Genomic DNA, 9,597 nt, shown 5'->3' on the forward strand with positions numbered 1-9,597 from the left:
TAAGATTTCCACTTCTGCCAACATGTAAAAACTTACCAGCAATTAACGGCAGAACGTGCCAATACCTGTGGATGGTAAAGAAAATTCTAGCTGTGCTTAGTACAAGCGCAAAGTTTAAGAAAGTCTAAAGAATGAGTTCTGATCCAGGACCAGGAAGAGTGGCATTTACATAAGGAGCAAGAAGGAGGAGGGTGTTCCAGGAGGCTCAGAGAATGAAAGAGAAGCCGCCAGAATGGTTTCTACCAAGTGAATGAATCTAGCTTGTAAAGATGCTGAGGAAAGATTTTTTGATTTACTTAATCCATGTTAAGTGGTTACAGTATGTAAATTTAGAGAGACCAGATCATAAAGGGTTTTTAATTTCTTTTTTTTGGACAGAGTCTCACTATGTTGCTCTGCGTAGAGTGTCATGGTGTCACAGCTTGTAGCAACCTCAAACTCTTGGGCTTAAGAGATTCTCCTGCCTCAGCCTCCATGTAGCTGGGACAACAGGCACTGACCGCAATGCCTGGCTTTTTTTTTTGGTTGCAGTTGTCATCATTGTTTAGCTGGCCTGGGCCGGGTTCGAACCCACCAGCCTCAGTGTATGTGACCCATAAAGGGTCTTGAGTGCCTGGTTAAGGAAGTTAGACTGGATACTACTGTAGACAATGGCTAAATTTTGAAAGTGTTGAGCAGGGAAGTTGTGTATGGAGAGCAAGGCAGGCACAGCTGTGACATAAAGGGCACAGTGAACTACAGCAACAGCAGTGACACTCTAGAGGGAGGTGACAGAGGCCCAGGAGGGGACAATGGCACTTGGTGGGGGGTGGCTGCTGTGAAAAAACGATGCAGAAGATTAAGCCAATTCATCTCCGAATTCTGTGCACACTTCCTCTCTAATTATCTCTAACATCCGCGTCTTTCTCTCCATCTCCACTCCCTGGATTCTCATCCAGACAACTGAGCTATTTCTTCCCACAAAATGCTGCCAGACAGAACTTTTAGTAGAAAACACACATGAGAATACTGCTGTCCACCAGCCTGGACGTCCCCCAGGTCTCTGTGTAGGTCAGGACACAGGTGCAAACTCTAACCCATGCCTGTGCTTCAGTCCCACCTCCGTCTCTGCTTCCAGCTCCTGCCGTTCTTTCCCCTGCTCTCTGGACTCCTGCGACAATACTCCAGAAAATCGCCCTGATTTTCTTGAATATGCAGTGATTTTCCCCAAATAGAACCTTGTTATAAACTAGTCTCCTTCTTTGAAGCGCTGCTTTCCCCATCCTGTGTCAAAATAACTTCTGATCATTTTTGTAGTGGCTTATAATCTGAGTGAGTCCCCGGGTTACCCCTTACATCTATAAAATCAGCAATGTTTGAGGGTCCCTACAAGCAGTTAGGAAATCCAGTGATGCCGGGGTTTCAAGAAAGGACTAGTACTATGACGTTCTGTTGCTAAAGTCCATACCACATTTTTAAACTTCCTTGCTTAAAATTTTAGTTTCATTTAACATTTTAGCCACTTTTAGGGACATTTAATTCAACATTTTAGCCTTTTTCAGCGGTATAACGTATATTCATATTGTTGAACAATGACCACCCAGTTTGAGAACTCTCTTCTTTCCCCACAGTGGAACTCGGTACCGTTAGCACTTCCCTCCCACTCCTCTCCCGCAGCCCACACCCCCTCCGGGTACCTCACCTGTCTGGACCCACACAGCATTTGTTTTGGGGGGCACCGTGCCTCAGAGTTCCCTTCCTTCCTCCTGGTGTGCATGTCCCACCCTCCACCCATCCGTTCATCCTTTGATGAACATGTAGGCCCTTCCCACTTTTAGACTATTGTGAACCATGCTGCTGTGGACCTGGGGTATATAAGTCCCTGCTTTCAATCATTTTTTTTTATTTCAGATTAATAGGAGGGTAGACATGATTATGTTACAATGTTTGTGTTGTAAGGTAAAGTCCCTGGTGCAGTTATGTCCAGCCCCCAGGAGGGGCGCCGCACACCCCTCCTTACACTGTGCCCACAGGTGGGAGCCCACCAATCCCCCTTCCTCCTCCCCTCTCCGCCCTTCTCCCGCCAACTAAAATTGAGTTTTTCTCTTGTGTGGGTATGTATTAGTTCATAAACTGGCTTCATAGTAGCATTGAGTACATTGAGCTTTTCCATTCTTGTGATACTTTACTATTCAATGTTTTTTTAGGTGGTGTCACTGGATGGTGTGGAAGTCCTGTGTTTAATTTTTAAGGAACTTCCATGCCCTTTTCCACAGTGGCGTTACCATTTTATAGCCCCACCCCAGTGTACAAAGAGTCCTATTTCTCCACATCCTCTTCCATCCTTTTATTATCTGGGTTTTTATATATAGCAGCCACCCTAATGGATGTAAAGTCCGTACCATACTGTATAACACAGTTACAAATTTAGGAATTAGAAGGGCGGTGGTCCCATTTAGTCCTAGCCTCTCATGTCACAGAAGAAGCTGATATTGTCAAGTTAAGTGACTTAGGCCACATATCTCAACGGAGCTAGAACCAGGTCTCCTCCTTCCCGATGCTTCACAGAGCCTCGGAAACACTGAACACAGAGGGGAAACACAGACTGTGACGCATCAGAGTTAGGCATACATCAGGGCCGAACTCAGGCCATAGGTAAGTTTGAGATAGAATTCATATTTGTACTCTCCCACCTTACGAAAAGTGGATGGGCCTCTGGAGCCTCAGATTATTTTTTAATCTATAAAATTTGGATATTAATACTTGCCTTGCAGAAATATCAGAAAGGCCAGGCACGGTGGCTCACGCCTGTAATCCTAGCACTTTGGGAGGCCGAGGAGAATGAATTGCTTGAGCTTAGGAGTTTGAGACCAGCTGAGCAATAGCGAGACCCTGTCTCTACTAAAATAGAAAAACTGAGGCAAGACGATCGCTTGATTCCACAACACTCCACTCAGGGGTAAGAATGAGGCTCTGAAAAAAGAGAGAGAGAGAGAGAAAGAAAGAAAGCAAATATCAGAAAGATTCAGTGAAATTAGCCAGCACCCTTAGAGTCCTAATACAGACAAATATTAATTGTCCTTCCAAGGTCAACATCTAGCATAGCACATGTTAGGTGCTAAATCAGTACTTGCTAATTTGACTTGTCTTGAGAACAGGATCTAAGGCTGCTTTCAGTTTTAGCCTTTTTTCTGGTAATTTCTTTCCAGTTCAGGGTGGGTTCTAGCGAAAGGTCAGAAGAACAACAGAAGCAGCTGGTCTTCCTGAAGTGTGTGCCAAAGGGAGTCGAGCTGCGTGTCTTAGGGGCATCGTCCCCACCCACCACGCCCCTTGGAAGCTCAAGGGCAGGTCCCCAGCATTGTGCCTGCCCCTTCCTGAGCCCTCCTGGTGCAGACTCCAAGTCTGACAAGGAAAATGTGCTGTGACCATCCTACGGGAGAGAGCAGCTGTTCCAAGGTGGGGCCTATTGTCAAGGTTCTCCTGGTAACAAAAAGAGGAAAAGGCCTATCAAAGCATTTCCTGCCTGCAGGAGCCAGGAGCTTCCATTAATTCTTTTCCCTGAGTCAGTCTGTCTCCCTCAAGCTACTGTCCCCTGTGTCCACTCTTCCAGAGAAAAGAACAGGCATTCTTAGCAGTTAATTTTAAAACCTTTCCCCAGTAAGTTTAGTAAGAGGAACAAGCCCAGATAGCCAGCGACATGTACCCACATACTTCATTAAAAAGCTGGCCCTGAAAGTGTGTGGTTTAGGGCACTTAGGATTGTTCAGAAATCTGCTTATACCTGCCAACTGCGATTGGTGCCTGAGGGTCAGAGTGACATCTGTGCCCTTCCTGTACCATCAGCGAATTATAGGAAAACAGTAGTGACTCTCCTCTGAATCTTCTACTGGTAACAGTCACACCTTGTGGAAGACATTAGCTAGTGAGGGAAGTGAATTAAATAGTATTTCTACATGAGCCCCTGAGATTTTTGAACCAATGTGCTACAAGGCTTGATCCCATAAATATTCCCGTATTTCTCCAGCAGAGTAGGAAGCTCTGTAAACCCACTCCGTGCATTCTGAAATTCTTCCCGTGTGAGGTAAGGTACATTCAGTTACCTTTGTGATCAGCACCGCCTTGCCTTGCACGTCTGCTGGAGTTTCTGAACCTTCCCTGCCTCATCCCCACCCCTCCTTTGACCCAAATGAGATGCCCAACTTGTGACAGTGACCAGCTGTATCAGAACTCCTAAGTTGCGAGGAGAAACAGTAGAAAACTTTCCATCTTAGATCGTAACCAGAGATGCAAAAATTATGTCAAGAACAGGACCAGAGGCTCAGCTCCATAGCTCAGTGAGTAGGGCGCCAGCCGCATGCACCTAAGCTGGTGGATTAGAGCCTGGCCCAGGCCTGCCAAACAACAATGACAACTGCAACCAAAAAAAAGCCAGGTGTTGTGGGCGCCTGTAGTCCCAGCTACTCAGGAGGCTGAGGCAGAAGAATTGCTTGAGCCCAAGAGTTTGAGGTTGCTGTGAGCTGTGATGCCACAGCTCTCTACTAAGGGTGACAGGGTGACCTGTCTCAAAAAAAAAAAAGAACAGGCACAGACACACAGATGTTCAGAGACTTTGCTCACTTCCCCTGAACATTCTGAAGCTCTTCGCAGCAGCAGGAATGCACCAGTGCAGACGGCAAGGCCAGCCTGGCTCTTTCTACGTGAACTGTGACTCACACCACGGGGCCAGTTACTTAATGCTAATGGGACATTGTTGACAGGGCCCTGCTTGGAAATGCTGAAGAGACAAAAAAGATGCAGATGTTGCTTTCAGAGATTAATAAACAAATAGCTTATTTTTGAGTCATGTGCATATGATTCATATTCAAAAAACATTTATTTAGTACCTAACCCGTGGCAGGCTCTGTGCGAGAAGCTTTGTAACGTCCCACCGTGAGCAAACCCCTGTCCTTGTCCCGAGGGACCAACCTGACAGATACCGTACAAAATGTCCCAGCATTTCCACGTTTCACCCTACGTTATGCTTATGACAAACAGGAGAGGCACAGAGGTGTTAGGAGCTGAGGAGCCCCCACAACAAAATCCACATGTTGAAGTCTGCGGTCCCCAGACAAGGCCTGGAAAGAGTCATGTTAAGACAAGGGCATCAGAGTGAGCCCTATGGCTGGTGTCCTCATGTAAGGGGAAACGTGGGCGTAAACAGGTGCAGAGGAAGACCAGGCGAAGATGCAGGGCAAAGACAGCACCAACAAGCCGAGGAGACCGGCCTCCAAGGGAGCCTTGACCTCAGACTCCCAGCCTCCGGAACTGACGGGGAGTACATTTCTGCTGCTCACGCCACCACATTGGGGGCAGCGCTGGCAGACGAATGCAGAAGGTGTTGACACCCCTATTTTATAGGTGATGAAGTGAGGCTGCGAGAGATTAAATGATTGACTCAAAATTTACACATAACTAGTAAATGGCCAGGGCAGGGTTAGAATCCAGGATGTGAGCCCTGTGGACTGCTCCGTCGGTCTTTCTGCTGAGCCGTGTGCACGTCAAGCCACCAGCTCCCTAACAGCCGAGACCAGGGCTAGGGAGGTGGAGGGCAGCTGTTTCTCTGCAGGGCCGCTGTCTCCAGATGGCCCCAGCCCCACAGTCAGCTGCCCCACTATGCTGCTGTCCTCTTGAAATTAAAATCACCTGATCTCACTGGAGGACACTCGCTGCTAGGATGAAAGTATCTCGTTAAGTTTGGTTAAACTAACTTACATAAGTGGCTGCCCGTGCTAAGCCTTCCTGTCCAAAGACTAACTTGTCTGGACTCAGAATGAGTCTCCAGGGTAGCAAGCCAGGGGTGAATAGGTTTCATAGAGGGAAAGGCCTCCCATTCTTTTGAAAAATGGATTTTAATGGCTAGAACTTTATGCCTTCTGGAAGTTTAGATGCTGATGAGGTTAAGATTTCTTAGAACCAATGGAACTGAAAGCAAAATCAAAATAATGGTATTATTTGAATTAGAGAGAATAGGAATAACATATCCATGACAGAGGGATAGTCACACCTTGCATCAACTGCTTGTTCCAGAATGTACCGAGGCCCACTGTACCCCGGGGGATATGTGGAGGGATTGTCATGAGCCAGGTCCTCACCACCCACAGGTTGCAACTTTAATCCAGGTCAGCAGTTCCCAGTCTCAGTGGGCAAAACCACCGGGGGAGCAACCAAAGCTCAGAGCACGCAGGTGCCCAGCCCCAGAAACTCTGAGTCATCAGATCCAGAGGCCTGGATTTCAAGGTGACTCCTGGGAGATTCTGGGCAGAGTCGGCCTAGAAACAATTGCACTGCCCCAAGTTTTCTGCAGCCTCGGATTAAAGAAGGATGCTCCCTAGACACAGCACCCCAGAGGCACGAGCATCTGCAGGATTCTCCAAAAATCTTTCAGATGATAAAACCTGGGCGTAAATTATAAACATGGACAAACTGCAGGAAAATAAAAAAAAAAAAAAGATAACGATAAGAAGCACAAGCTTCTCCTGGTCAAACATACATCTATCAAAGTTTAGAAGCAAATTACATTTGCTTCAATACATTTTGGGGGAGGCATCATTTTCAATTAATGATAGAATTAATATGGTAAGGAAAATCTCTTAACTAATGCCACAAAGTCAAATCCTTTTTTTGGTCTTATGTCACAAGAGGCCATCAACAGAAAACCCAACCTAGTATAAGGAATGGTTGGATACATCTGATGTTCTGCAGGGTTTAAACTTTGTTTTGTTTTGTTTTGAGACAGTCTCACTTGGTCACCCTGGCGTTGAATGCCCTGGTATCATCCTAGCTCACAGCAACCTCAAACTCCTGGGCTCAAGCAATCCTCTTGCCTCAGCTTTGCAAGTAGCTGGTACTACAGGAACCTGCCATCATGCCTGGCTAATTTTTTTCATTTTAGTAGAGATGGGGTTTCACTCTTGCTCAGGCTGGTCTCAAACTCCGACCTCAAGCGATCCACCTGCCTAGGCCTCCCAGATTGCTGGGTTATAGGCATGAGCCACCACACCTGGCCCACCATGGAGCTTTGGAAAGATACCTGGTACTAAGACAATGCCCAGAGAGTTGGGGACTAGGAATCCCTGTTTTTAAAATCATACAGATGATTGCGATTCTCACCAAGAGTAGAGACTGTGGCAGTGACTACCAAAATACTCATACCTGGCCCTGGCCTGGGCACCAACCAATAGAACAAGGCAGGGCTATTCAAAGTGATTTCCCTCACACAGTGTTGCCTTCAGAAAACTTGACTAAAGATCAGAACCTTCTAAATTAGACTTTTAACATATTTAGGAGAGATTCTTATCATATATCGAGTATCAGTTGATCCAAAAACAAATCCTATCACACGAAGTGGTACAGTTACTATTTCCCATTGATGCTGAATGTGAGCATTGACGAGGTCACAGACCTCGTCCCCTCAAACTTTTTTTTTTCTTACCAATAAAACCCAGAAATTAAAAAAAGAATTTGTCCAAAGCAGAGTTGGGAAAACCCCCAGCACGCCTGACTCAGTCTGACAGTGTTTGCTCAACACAGTGCTCATCCACAGTTGGGGAAACAAAAGGTCAGGAAAGAGAACAGATGTGGTCTTTGCAGGATTGTGTATCTCTGTGTGTGTGCGTGTGTGTCTGCGTGTGTGTGCATGTGTGCATGTGTGTGTGTGTGCGTGTGAAACAGAGACGGGAACTGCTAAACCTTACTGGGACAAGACACCGTCTCCCACAAAACACAATCGTGTCAGCACCCAGCTAATCCAATGTGCATCCACATGGAGATAGAACACATCTGCATACACCTGTGATAATTGCTTAAAATACCCAGAAACTCTGCTTGCAGAAGGATTATTCAAGTGTAAAGAGAAGGGACCTTAGTAGCTGTTTGTTTATAATGCTGTTAAATAGTAACACTTGTTATCAGGATCAAGCACAACCATTTCTTAAAATTCAATTAGGTGGTATATTAGCTTGCTGTTTCTGCAATCTGGCCTGACAGTACTATTTCTCATAATCTTTTATTTCTGCTTCATTTTCAGCAGCAGCCACATAGGTAGCCAATGTTAGTGAATCACTGTGCAGTCTGACCATGTGTTCAATTGTGAGACAGTGTATTGTTTTTCAAAATATTCACCATATCTATGCCTAGGGCGTGATACATAGTAAATGTTACTCCTAGATTTAAAGTTCTTAATGTTTCTCTCTTACTTTCAGAGTAAAATTAATACTTAAGCTGTCATATAAGGCCCAGCTTCTTTTTTAACTGCCACCTGGGAACGCTTAGACGCCTTATGACATGGAACTGTCTGGAGTTTTCTCTTTCCTGTCTCCTCACCTTCACAAATGCTGCACCCAAAGGCTGGAGTAAAATTTCCTTTTTCTCCACTCTTCCAACTTCTAATGTGAAACAGGGAGAGCTCTCCATGGACTGTTCTAGGATTTCCCCAGGCTGGGTTTGGCTTGTTCAGTTCTCCTGCTGCCCAGCACATGCACAATGAGACAGGCAGACAGTCAGACAGACACACAGACAGTCAGACAGCCACACAGACAGGCAGACAATCAGACAGACACTCAAAGACAGATAGTCAGACACACAGACAGTGAGACAGACACACAGTCAGACAGACACACAGACAGACAGGCAGACAGACAGACACTCAGAGACAGATAGTCAGACATGCCGACAGTCACACAGACAGGCAGACAGTCAGACACACAGACAGACAGGCAGACAGACAGACACACAGACAGGCAGATAGACACACAGACAGACAGGCAAACAGACACACAGACAGACAGGCAGACAGTCAGACACGCAGACAGACAGACACACAGATAGGCAGATACACAGACAGACAGGCAAACAGACACACAGACAGACAGGCAGACAGTTAGACAGACACACAGACAGACAGACAGACAGGCAGACAGACAGACACTCAAAGACAGACACAGACAGATAGACACACAGGCAGACAGGCAGATACTCAAAGACAGTCAGATAGTCAGACACGTAGACAGACAGACAGACACACAAACACGCAGACAGTCAGACACACATACAGTCAGACACTCAGACGTGCAGACAGACAGACACTTAGACAGTCAGATAGTCAGACAGACACACACATAGTCAGACACACAGATAGTCAGATAGTCAGACACGCAGACAGGTAGATAGTCAAACACTCACACAGTCAGACACTCAGACAGTCAGATAATCAGACACGTAGATAGACAGACACACACACAGAAACTCAGTCAGATAGTCAGACAGTCAAAAAGATACACAGTCACTCAGTCAGATAATCAGACACGCAGACAGTCAGACAGATACACAGACATTCAGATAGACATGTAGGCAGTCAATCAGACACACACACAGACACACACAGACGCTCAGATAGTCAGACAAACATGCAGTCAGACACTCAGACACGCAGTCAGACAGACTCACAGACACTCAGAGACACACACACACAGACACTCAGACACAGACACTCAGACACACAGACACACTCGCACACAGACACACAGACACTCAGACACACAGACACTCAGACGCGCAGTCAGACAGACTCACAGACACTCA

This window comes from Otolemur garnettii, unplaced genomic scaffold (genome assembly GCF_000181295.1).
Source record: "Otolemur garnettii isolate 467f Iridium unplaced genomic scaffold, OtoGar3 scaffold00197, whole genome shotgun sequence".
In the NCBI taxonomy this organism is placed as follows: Eukaryota; Metazoa; Chordata; class Mammalia; order Primates; family Galagidae; genus Otolemur; species Otolemur garnettii.